The sequence below is a fragment of the Pristis pectinata genome, chromosome 21 (assembly GCF_009764475.1).
Source record: "Pristis pectinata isolate sPriPec2 chromosome 21, sPriPec2.1.pri, whole genome shotgun sequence".
NCBI lineage: Eukaryota > Metazoa > Chordata > Chondrichthyes > Rhinopristiformes > Pristidae > Pristis > Pristis pectinata.
The window spans coordinates 34847732-34860666 of NC_067425.1; the positions used below are offsets into that span (position 1 = coordinate 34847732).

Genomic DNA, 12935 nt, shown 5'->3' on the forward strand with positions numbered 1-12935 from the left:
GTTTCCATGTTCTAGCACCAAATTGGAAATTTAATCCAAAAACACTGTGATATTCGGCAGGTCAGGCAGCATCTGTGGGGATCCATGAATAGATCACTGACCTGAAATAATAACACTTGTATTTCTCTCCACAGATGCTGCCTGACCTTAGTATTTCCAGAATTTTGTGTTACATTCTTAGAGGTTGAAAGATAACTGAGTTTAGTTACCGGAGAGTGTTGCTTTAAATGTCAGACAAGCTGGCCTTGTTGTCCTTCATTAGAAAGGGAAAATGAAAACCGAAAAGTCAGTATTGTGGATAAAGATCTTATTTTAATTCAGAAGGAGGCCTCTACATATAACATCAACCTGTGCTTTTACTGTCGTCAGATGTTGACTGACTTGTGCATTTGTCTGTCACTGGTTCATTGCAAATTATCTCTAGCCTTGCCTGCAGTTGGTGTTAACGCAAATCAATAAGCCTGCAGTTAATACCAGTTTGAAGCTTCTCTTACTAACTTCCATGAGCTATTTTGATCAATATCTGGACGTAATGCCAACAGAAACATATATAAAATAAAAATCGCCTATGTTGTGAATAATGTTGGCAGAGATTAACAAATCAAGGTCTGAGCACTCAATAGTGGTACAAATACAGTGCTATCTCACCATGTCCATAAGTATTCTGTGTTATGGTGATGTTCAAAGCAGGTTAAAGGACTATTTGTCATTGCCAGTGTTTTGTATTGTACCTGATTAGTCCATAACTTGTTTAATTCTAGGAGAACATACTGCAGTATTTATTCCTAAAACCTGTAGAGTTCCTGCATATTTTTCTGTATTGGTTTGTGTTTATTTAACCTTGATATAACGTATATTTCACACAGATATACTTCAATATTCAAAGACTAGCAGGAACTTCAGTGACCCATTCAATGTTTCCTCTTTACAGAAAAAATATTCATTAATTTTGCATTCTTGGGAGCTTAGCTGTAGAAAAAGTAGCAGCTGCACTTGCCCAGATAATAGTGACTAAACTTTAAAAGGTGCTTTAAAGGTGGTTCAATGGCAGCGTTCTTGCTCCTGAGGTAGAAGTTGTGTATGCAGTTTAAGCTTGTGGTGCTGTCCTTGGACAGCATCTGGCCTATGAGACAGCCAGAATGATAAAGCACAGGAACAATCCTTTCTGCCCACCATGTCCATGTCAACTGTTGTACTTATCTATGTTTATCTATCTGCACTTTGTCCTTTACTTTCTTAGCCTTGGTTATTCAAGTGCTTGTCTAAATGTCTCTTAAATCTTGTGAGAGTATCTGCCTGTACTGTGAAAGCACATGGCTGTCACGTGACAGTGATGACACTGACCCCACTGGTCGGAGGATAGCATTGCTCATTGGGCTGGAAGCGACACCACTGTCAATCAAGGTTTGGCTCCACCCCACCCATTAGGTATACACCTAGGGATTGGTCTTTGGGAGCACCTTTGTTCCTGGGCATACTAACCATCGGCCCGTTTAAACACCTTTGTCCTTGCTGGACCACCCGGCCCTCCAGCAGTATAAAAGTGCTGCATGTTTGGTTCTCACTCTCTCCCTCTCTCCGAGGATGTTGAGGTAAGCTGTGCACTACTTCAGGGTAGTTAGTTAAAGATCCCAGAGAGTGTTGGAGCCAATGTTTGTCCAGATTCAAGGTGTTCAGGCATTGTATTGTTTATTCCTTGATCATTTGTAACCAGTTTATTGTGTGTGTGTGTGTGTGCGCTCATCTCACCCCGTTGCAATTTCCCCCACGTCTCGCGATCATCCATGTGTGTGTGTGCGAGTATGCATCCGTTCCCATCCATTCTGTCCCTGCATTTGTCTTTGTAAATAAATTTTCCCTTATTAAAATACAAAGACTTGTGTCTGAAGCCCTCTGCCTTTAAGACCCGAAAAAACCTTTTCTCACAACATTTGGCGCTGCGAGCAAGGTCTTAAAGGTCTTGGCTGGACACAGACGCAGGGAGGATGTTTTGGAACGGGGGGAAGAAGGCTAGCGCCGGCACTGAGGAGAGAATTCCTGGTTGGACTGATGAGAGTGAGGGATTTGGGAGCTTGGCCAGCATGCTGGCAGACCACAGTAAGCCAGTGGACTGGACCGAGCAATTAGATCCACGTGGTGAGAAGCTGGGGCACCATGTGGTTGCCCTCCTCCAGAAGTCGAGGTTCCCCAGGGTCAAAGGGATGCCTTCTGGCTGCTTGCGTCCCTCCTGAGATGCCAAGCTGGGATTACTAGCCAGACGCAGAATACATGTCTCCAGAAAGACATAGAGATAAAGGAGCTCCAGCAGCGCTGCTGTGTGCTGCAGCAGACAGTCCAGACTGCCCAGACCCGAGCCAATGACCTCGAGGCTAGAGGGACTGAGGTCGCCTGCAGGTTGATTCAGCTGCAGCAGGCGCAGGCAGCCCACCGGTTTGGCTGACAGCTAGATCCATTAAAAATTCGAGCCCTGGTCCGGCGCGGCAACAAGCTGGACACATGGCTGTGGGATGGGGATATATGGATGGATACTGACGAGGAGGGGGGTGCCAGAAGAGCCTGGGTCCTATCACACCAGCCCTCCCCCCACCCACCCAAACCCCTGCATGCTTGACCCGTCACCATGCGGTTCCAGGTCCGCCACAGAGGGGAGGGATGAGGCCCCCGCAGGGGGAAGTGCCCGTGGTCCCTCCAAGACTTCGGAGACCCGGGATCTCTCCGTCAAGGAGCTCACCCAGCTAGCGGATCGGTACTGCCAGCAGCCGGGCGAGCACCTGGCTACGTGGCTGCTCCAGCTGTGGGATGAGGGGGCCCCCAACTTGAGCCTCTCTCACCAGGAAGCGAGCACCCTAGGGAGCTTGTCTGAACAACAGAGCATTAACAATGCCCTGCGGGCGCCACCAGGAGGGGCTGGGAACGACACTACCCTGTGGGATCAGGTAGTAACCGCGGAGAGGGTCCGGTACCCTACCCTCCTCGAATGGGACTTATATGGGCGACTGCAGTGGAGCACAGTCAGTGAGGGCACCAGGGTTATCGGAATGGGCGCTGGTGACCAGCATCTATGAGAAGCCCGGTGGTCACGAGCTGTTAGAAAACACCAGGGTGACCAGCGCGCTAACGGGATACCTGGTCACCACTGCGTGCCCCGATTTGAAGCCAGTGGTCCTGCCCCTCATGGGACCAGCTAATGGGATGCCATCACCCTCCTGGAAGGGCTAGAGTTCTTGCAGCGGGGGAAGCCCACCCAGGTCCGTAGGGCAAAGACGGGGGGCTTGATACACAACCCCCTGTTTTATGCGCAAACGGCTATTCTTGGACCTGCTGCGTGCAGGGGTGGACCGCGCCAGCATAGATGGGATCCCGACCTCCACCATTTACGCACTCTGGAAGGAGTGTTGCAGGGGGACATCTGGCCAGGGGAAAACCCACAACCACCCTGGGATCAAGCCTGACACAGGGGGCGTCCCCAACCTCCGGATCACACAGGCTGCCTCCGCCGACACTGCCTCTGTCCCTCCCCCACTTGAAGCAGTCTCTCCTGCCCTCAAGGCTGAGCTCCAGGACCTGCTGAGGCAGGAAATAGCCCATCTCCGCCAGCAGGAACCTTCACCCATGGGGTGGCAGACCCCCACCCCCATCCCACAGGATGAAGGCTAGGGGTCCCGGCACATCTGTTCCACCACCCTCTCCTGCCCGGGAGACCTGAGGCCACATATACCCGTCGCTGTACATTGGGGAAGGGGGAACATACAGAGGTGGATGGCACTCATCGACACAGGTGCCCAACACACCATCATCCCGGGTAACCCCGCCGTGTGGACGGGGACACAGATGCAGATAGAGGGGCTGGGGGGTTCCCTTTTGCCCGCGAAGGAGGTCACAGTCCGCATGGCCATTGGGAACCAACCCCCTCGACCCATAACAGTGTTGATAGCAAACTCGTCTGAGTGCATCCTCAGGATCAATATCTTAAAGGGACAGTCCCTCCATACGAACCAGGGCAAGTTTATGTTCGGGGTTGCGTGGGCTACAGTCGTGGTTGACGCAGCCAAATGTGAACCAGTTGTTGTTCCCCCTCCCTCCAAGGACGGCTGTAGCTGACAGTACAGAGTACCAGGGGAATGCTGAGATATCACTGAGGCCATTGCAGGGCACCCAGACAAGCCTTGGCATACAGTGGTAGATTTAGATATTCATAACCCCACTATCTGCCATGGCTTAATCTCTCGTAAAAAAAGCCATGTTCTTATGGGGACCCAAACAATAGGCTGCTTTTGAAGCAGCAAAGCAAGCTGTGGAACAAGCACTGCCACTTGCTCCCTGCCAGGCAGGTGTCCCTTTTGAATTGCAGGTCTCGGCCAGTGAGATGATCACCGAATGGAGCCTCTGGCAGGAGATCCAAGGCCGCAGAGCTGTTTATGAATTTGCCAGCACCTCCAATAAATCAGACTGCGGGACTTGCGTCCGAACCCCAGCACACACCGGTGAAGCTCTACCACTAACACAGATCCCCCTGGATGATCTTTGAATGAACTGTTTACACAGACTTTTTGCGCCTGTCGGGTTCGGTATATTGGTTTTGGGGGGTGGGGGGGGCCCGGATGGCAGTACCCCACCACTCCCCTCACCACTACCTCACATTCCTTCCAGCGATTCCCGGTGGGGTGGGTGTTTCAGGAACTGGTATTTCCCTCCCTCCAATTTGACCTCCACCTGAGTCCTGACCCTCAGAGTCATCCCACAGCCACTGGGCAAGCCTGGGGAATGCTGGTGCAGACTCCAGAATGAGCACAGTTCCACCTTTTCAGTTGGCCACAGTGAGTGCGAGCGAAACTGGAATCCAGGTGCCTCAGTGACCACTTCCGATGGTGCTGCTAAGCTGGGGGCTCCCTGGACTTTGAACGGGACTCACTGGATTTGCGGCTACCATGCCTACCCATGGTTCCCCGCGAGCTGGTACGGCTGCTGCTTTCCAGCGTTTGTGCTGCCCTATATCCACGCTCTTGATGAACTTGGGGAGCACCCGGCATACAGTGGCCACAGGGACAGGAGGGCCATCACAGAGGCGGAGAGGTTCTAGATGATAGCCTTCCCCACGTATTGCACAGCCCGACTGTCCCATGAGGTTATACAAATGACCAGCGTGCTCCAGACGCTGACTGACGAAATGAGGATGGCAGTGGAGCTGGCTGCCGTCAGGCTGGTAGCCCTGCAGAATCGGATGGCCCTGGATGACCTACTGGTTGCAGATGGTTGTACATGTGCAGTGATTAGTAAGGAGTACTGCACTTTTATCCCTGGTAAATCTAGCAACATCATCAACCTGGCTGCTCGCATTAGGGACTCGGTGGCCAAAATTCAAAAAGTGAGGGACCAGCTCCTCCAGCACGACAGCTCATGGGGAAGCTGGTGGCCGTTTGGGTCTCTGGGGGGATGGTGGGCAACTGTCATCCACTGGGCCACTACCCTCATTTTAGTTGTTATAGTTTTTTGTGTTTTGTGCTGTGCTTGTCGGATTATTAAGAGCACGTCTGCCCTGTATATACTGACACATAATTGTAGATTTAGAAATAGTTATCTCCATGTAATGATTACAAGTGCTGTAACTTCCGAGGGGTGGAATGTACTGTGAAAGCACATGGCTGTCATTGACAGTGACGACACTGACCCCACTGGTCGGAGGATAGCATTGCTCATTGGGTCGGAAGCGACACCACTGTCAATCAAGGTTTGGCTCCACCCCACCCATTAGGTATACACCTAGGGATTGGTCTTTGGGAGCACCTTTGTTCCTGGGCGTACCTAACCATTGGCCCGTTTAAACACCTTTGTCCTTGCTGGACCACCCGGCCCTCCAGCAGTATAAAAGTGCTGCATGTTTGGTTCTCACTCTCTCCCTCTCTCCAAGGATGTTGAGGTAAGCTGTGCACTACTTCAGGGTAGTTAGTTAAAGATCCCAGAGAGTGTTGGAGCCAATGTTTGTCCAGATTCAAGGTGTTCAGGCATTGTATTGTTTATTACTTGATAATTTGTAACCAGTTTATTGTGTGTGTGTGTGTGTGTGTGTGTGTGTGTGTGTGTGTGTGCGCGCGCGTGTATGCATCTGCCCTCATCCATTCTGTCCCCACGCTTGTCTTCGTAAATAAATCTTCCCTTTTTAAAATACAAAGACTTGTGTCTGAAGCCCTCTGCCTTTAAGACCCAAAAGAACCTTTTCTCACAATACTGCATCCACCAGCTCCTTGGGCAGTGCATTCCAGATACAATCCACAGGAAAAAAAAATTCCTTCTAAACCTTATATCTTTCATCTTATAGTTGTGCCCTCTTGTTTTAGACACACTCAGTGGGATAAAAGACTCTTACTATCTATCCTATCTATGCCCCTCATAGTTTTGTGTGCCTCTATCAGATCAGCCTTTGGCCTCTTCCACTGTAGGGAAAACAAAGCCAGCATATCCAATCTCTCCTTATAAATGAAATGCTCCAATTCGGGCAACATCCTGGTGAATCTCCTCTGCACCCTCTGAAGCATAATCACATCCTTTCTATAGTGTAGAACCAGAACTGCACACAATACTCCAGGTGTGGCCTAATCAATGTTTTATAAAGTTGTAACATGAAGTCCCTGCTCTTGTATGCCATGCCTGATGAAGGCGAGTGTCCTGTATGTGTCCACCTGGCCCACATTTGCCCAAGGTAGGAATGGACCCCCCCTCCCCCCCCCCACCCACTGTCCAAAGCCAGGTCCCAAATGAGGAACCTGATTGCACAGGGCAGGAATGAGATCCCAGGGACCAGATCAAGTCCAGTTTGATCTATTGGGCTCAAGTCCAGATCTATATCCAGCTTGAGTTCCAAGTATACTGCTGGGCGTGGGTATGTCAGTAGCACTCAGGTATGGTGCTGGTGGGCACAAATGACTACTGAGCAGGTTCAGTGCTTGACGATACAGACTATTGCTGTGTAATGTGGTTCTATATTGATAGACACACATCACTGAGCAACACAAGGGTATAGTACTAATAGGTACAAATTTGTCTCTTACACTAGAGTACTACTGGGTACAGAAATAAAAAGCAGAAAATGCTGGAAACATTCAGCAGGTTAGGTAGCATCTGTGGAAGAAAAATGGTCTCTGACCTGAAACACTAAATCTGTTCCTCTACCTGACCTGTTGAATGTTCCCAGCATTTTCTGACTTTATTTCAGATTTCCAGCATTAACTGTCAAAAGATGGAAGAGGGCACCGGAGATGCAATTAGACCCACACGCGGGCAATAAGCGGAACAGCAAGGAGATAGTAAAGTGTCAGGGAGGAGGCAGTGAGGAAGCTGCAACGACATTGACATTGTGCCTAAACTGACAGTATCTGGTTATGTAAGGTTTAAGCAACACTTGTTTCCTCATAAGTGGTTTGCTTCATAAGTTGTGCCACACTGCAAAAAGCTGAGTACCACTGATTTTAAGCTGGCATTTCAGTCATGTGAAATGCTACTAACTATCTCTTAATCAGCATCACAAATAAAGCATACCCAGCTGCTCTTTTCTCCCTTTGATGTCCCTGCTATTAAGCTGCATTTTCCATCTCATCACTGTGATTACAACTAAGTGTTAATTTTCATGTTTATTACATAAGAGGCCATTTCAGCACATTGAGTCTGTGCCAGTTTACAGAGCAATCCCATTCTCCCAGGTTCTACCACTCACCTACACATTAGAGGCAACCTGCCTAACTGCACGTCTTTGGAATATAGGAGGGAACCGGACCACCTGGAGGCAACCCATGGGGTCCCAGGGAGAATGTGCAAACTCCACATAAAAAGCACTGGAGGTCAGGATCGAACCTTTGTCTCTGGTGTAATGAGGCAGCCGTACTGCCAGCTGCGCCACTCTATGATCCCTGAGATGCATAGATCATGAATCGTATGTCAATGCAAGTTTGTTTTGCTTGGAGGTGCTTTGAGAGATGTGGGGGACAATGAGAAGATGCTGCTGATGTCTAGTTTTATCATGCTGATCTCAGTGAGGTAGTGATCAGTTGTCTTTGCACCTTCTTTGATCTCCTAGTATAATGTGCAAAAGATTATTCTGCTGCAGGACATAATACTTAAACTTAGAGATATAGAAGCAGCAACAGTGATCAATAAGATTGTAGAGAGAGGGCGAGCAAGCATTGTGTTGGAAATAGTATATACAAGACTCAGTGTCTCAGGAATGTATGAAAACCATGAAGCTGCTCTGACTTACTATTAATTATTCATTTTGAGAATTCCCTGTGATTTATTCCCTAGTTGCTAGCAGTGGTATTTGGAAGATGAATATTTACTTATTCAGAATTATAACCAGCTTCCAACCCTCTATAATTGTCTTATGAGGGTGTTAAATAATCCCCCAGATCAACTTCAATTATCTTAAATCCCTGGCCGATTCCCTGGACACAATAATTTCTCACTGCTCACAGCTGCCAACTCAGCACAGCCCCAGTCACCTTCTCTTAACCAATTTTCATGACGTTTCTGAGGCAATGCCATGGGTATAGATTAGAAACAACAAATCCAGCAACAGTCACTGAGGCCATTTGCCAGATTTTGCTTGGGGTGAAACTTGGAACATCTGGATTGTTGCCTGAAGCACATGCAAATTAGCAGATACAAACTGATTTCTTTCTTTTTCAATCTTTTTATTAGTTTTCAAATTAATACAGATTAATATATAACATCAATGTTTGTACATGTAATACAAAGAGATCAGGAGAACAATCATGGCATAGATAATCATAAAGAAAAATAAAATATAAAAAATCTGTAGATCCAACGATCCCTTAGTAAATGAATATAATATAAAAGAAAGGAAAGAAAAAGATTTATTATATAAACAAAAAAAGAAAGGAAAAAAAATCCCCAAATCAATAAGAAAAATTATAAACAATATATCAAACCAAACTAAGCTAAACAGAAAAATTTCAAAAAAAAACAAACAAAAAAAAAGACTGGACTAAAATTTCTCAATAAAAACAGCAATATTATGTCATCAACTCCATTCTTCTAAGTTGGAAAGTTATTGAAAGGGGATCTATATCATGTGAAAATATTGAATAAATGGACTCCAAGTATCTTCAAATTTAAACGAAGGATCAACAGTACCACTCCTAATTTTTTCCAAGTTTAAACATGATATAGTTTAAGAGAACCATTGAAAAGTAGTAGGGCATATTGGATCCTTCCATTGAAGCAAAATGGGTTGTTTGGCTATTAATGTAACAAAGGCAATTATACGGTTAGCGGAAGCAAATAAATGGCCAGACTCTATCCTTGGTAATCCAAAAATTGCAGTGATAGGATGAGGTTGTAAATCAATCTTCAATACATTTGAAATAATGTTAAAAATGTCTTTCCAATATTTTTCCAATAGAGGACAGGACCAAAACATATGTGTCAAAGAAGCTACATTCGATTTACATCTGTCACATATAGGATTTATATGGTGATAAAAACGAGCTAGCTTATCTTTTGACATATGAGTCCTGTGAACTACCTTAAACTGTATCAAAGAGTGTCTGGCACACATTGAAGGTGTATTAACTAAATGAAGAATTTTCTTCCAAGTCTCTGTAGGTAAAGATGTCTGGAGTTCGCTTTCCCATTCATTCTTGATTTTGTCCAGTTATTCTGGACGTATTTTCATAATTAAATCATAGATTATTGCTATCAAGCCCTTCTGATAAGGATTAAGACCTAAAATTTTTTCCATAATTTCAGTCTTGTAAGGTGTCGGAAAAGAGGGTATAGTAGCTTTTAAAAAATTTCTAATTTGCAAATATCAAAAAAAGTGTGATCTAGGCAAATTGTATTTGTTAGACAATTGTTCAAAAGATGAAAAACAGTTATCAATGAATAAATCACGAAAACATACTATTCCCTTCCTTTTCCATATGGAAAAAGCTGAGTCAACTCTGGATGGATGAAAGAAAAAATTAGATTGAATGGGACTTGACAGGTTAAATTTATTCAATCCAAAAAATTTACGAAATTGAAACCATATTCGTATTGTATGTTTAACAATTGAGTTAATCATATGTTTACTTAATTTGGTAAGTGCAAAAGGGAGCGAAGCTCCTAAGGTAGAAACTAATGAAAATTCAAGTACTGATTGGTGCTCAAGGTGTATCCATTTGGGGCATTGAATTACTTATGAATCTTGCATCCAAAAAATTAAATATCTGATATTAATTGCCCAATAATATAATCTAAAGTTAGGCAAAGCCATACCACCATCCTTTCTGAGTTTTTGTAAATATTTCTTACTTAACCTTGGATTTTTATTCTGACAAATATATGAAAGAATTTTAGAATCAATAGTGTCAAAAACAGATTTTGGGACGAAAGTTGGAATCGCTTGAAATAAATATAAAAATTTTGGTAAAATGATCATCTTAACCGAATTAATTCGGCCTACCAATAATAAAGACAGTGGGGACCATTTAGTAAATAATTGTTTAACATGGTCAATTAAAGGCAGTAGATTAGCTTTAAATAAGTCCTTATGTTTCTTGGTAATTTTAACACCTAAATACTTAAAATAGTCAGTTACCAACCTAAAAGGTAATTGCCTATAAATTGGGGTTTGCATATTTAATGGAAAAAGTTCACTCTTATTAAGATTTAATCTATAGCCAGAAAAAACACTAAACTGATCTAATAGTGATAGTACTGCGGGGATAGATTCCTCCGGATTAGAAATATAAAGTAACAGGTCATCTGCGTAAAGAGATATCTTATGAATCTTCTGTCCACGAGTAATGCCACATATATTTGAAGAGTCCCAGAGTGCAATAGCCAAGGGTTCTAAAGCAATATCAAATAATAAAGGGCTTAACGGGCAACCTTGTCCAGTACCTCGAAAAAGCCTAAACAAAGGAGATCTTTGATTATTAGCAAGTATTGAAGTCATAGGTGTATAATAAATCATTTTAATCGCAGATATAAATTTAGGGCTAAAATTAAATTTTTGAAGTGTAATGAATAGATGTTCCCCTTCGACTCTGTCAAACGCCTTTTCAGCATCCAGTGAAACAACACATTCTGGAATTTGGGATGAAGGGGTATATATAATATTCATTAATCTCCTAATATTAAAATGTAAGTAACGATTCTGAATAAATCCTGTCTGGTCTTCAGAGATAATTTGTGGAAGAACCTTTTCCAATCTAAAGGCCAATATTTTGGAAAATATTTTTGAATCTACATTTAGTAAAGAAATAGATCTATAAGATGAACAATCAGTGGGATCTTTATCTTTTTAAGAATTAAAGAAATAGTTGCTTCATAGAAAGATTGTGGTAGTTTACCCACTGATAAAGCATCTTTAAAAATTTTGGCTAACCAGGGAACAAGAATATCAGAAAAGGATTTAAAAAATTCAGCTGTATATCTGTCAGGGCCGGGTGCTTTACCTGAGTTCATTGAAAATATTACTTTCTTTATTTCTTCCTCTGAAATGGGAGCATCTAATATAGAACGTTCATTTAAAGATAATTGGGGAATCTTCAGATCTCTTAAAAATTCATGCATTAATGTAGGATCCTCAGGGGATTCTGAGTGGTATAAAGAAGAATAAAATTCTTGGAAGGATTTGTTAATTTGAACCTGATCTATCATGTAGGTACCATCTGGTTTACGAATTTTATTAATCTGATGTTTAGATAAAGTAGTTTTCGATTGGCTGGCCAATAATTTACCAGATTTGTCACCATGTATATAAAATTGACTTTTGTTTTTAAGTAGTAGATTTTCAATTAAAGATGTTAATAATAAACTATGTTGCAATTGGAGTTCTGTTCTCTTTTTAAAAAGCTCCAGATTAGGAGTATCAGAATATTTTTTTATCAATTTCTTTAATTTTGTCAGCCAATATACGTATTTCGTTATTAGTTCGTTTTTTCAATCCAGCGGAATATGAGATAATTTGACCACGGATATATGCTTTAAAAGTATCCCATATTATCCCACTGGAGATTTCTTCAGTAAAATTAGTTAAAAAGAAAAATGAAATCTGTTCTTTAATAAATTGGACGAAATCTAAGTCTTGTAATAGCAAAGGGTTAAATCGCCATTGTCTGACATCAAAGGATACATCTGGTAATTTAATTGATAATCTCAATGGTGCATGATCAGAAATGGCAATTGCATCGTATTTGTAGTCCATAGTAAGTGGAGCTAGTCTAGCATCAATGAAAAAAAATCAATCCTCGAGTAATTATGGTAGACATGAGAAAAGAATGAAAATTCTTTATCATATGGGTGTAGAAATCTCCAAACATCTAAAATTCCGGATTCAACTAAGAAGAAATTAATAAGGACAGCGGATTTGTTTGGGAGTGCAGGATTTGACACAGATCTATCCATCGAAGGGTTTAGACAGCAGTTAAAGTCTCCACCCATAATCACAGGGAGCAGAGTGGTTTGGGCTTTGGCTCAACGGGCTTCAGCGAGACCGGGTAAGAGGCGAGATTTATAGAGAGGGGGTGAGTTATTAGTTTATTTATTTATCTCAGTAGTATTTAGCAGTATGCATCTGGCGTTGGTCTTATGTTTGGAGTGTCAGATGTGGGGACCCTGGGAGACTACCAGCCTCCCCGATAACTACATCTGCACAAAGTGCACCGAAATGTGGCTCCTCAAGGAACATGCTGAGAGTCTGGAGCAGCAGCTCGATGACCTTTGGCTGATTAGGGAGAGTGAGCAGGAAATAGACAGGAGTTATAAAGAGTTTGTAGAGAGTAGCTGTGTGGTGGTCTCCCTCGAAAATCGGTATCTCATTTTAGATTCCATTGGAGAGGATGACCTGACAGAGGAAGACCACGGCAACCGGGACCTTGGCACCATGCCTGGTACTGTGGTCCAGTGGGGAAAGAGAAATGCAGTGGTTATTGGGG

General features: G+C 43.6%; 1 protein-coding gene across 3 annotated transcripts in view; it reads left to right on the forward strand.

The window, feature by feature from the left end:
* LOC127581191 (protein arginine N-methyltransferase 6-like) overlaps positions 1 to 12935 on the forward strand; it is a 31778-nt gene that overhangs the window by 2286 nt on the left and 16557 nt on the right. The window lies entirely within an intron of this gene.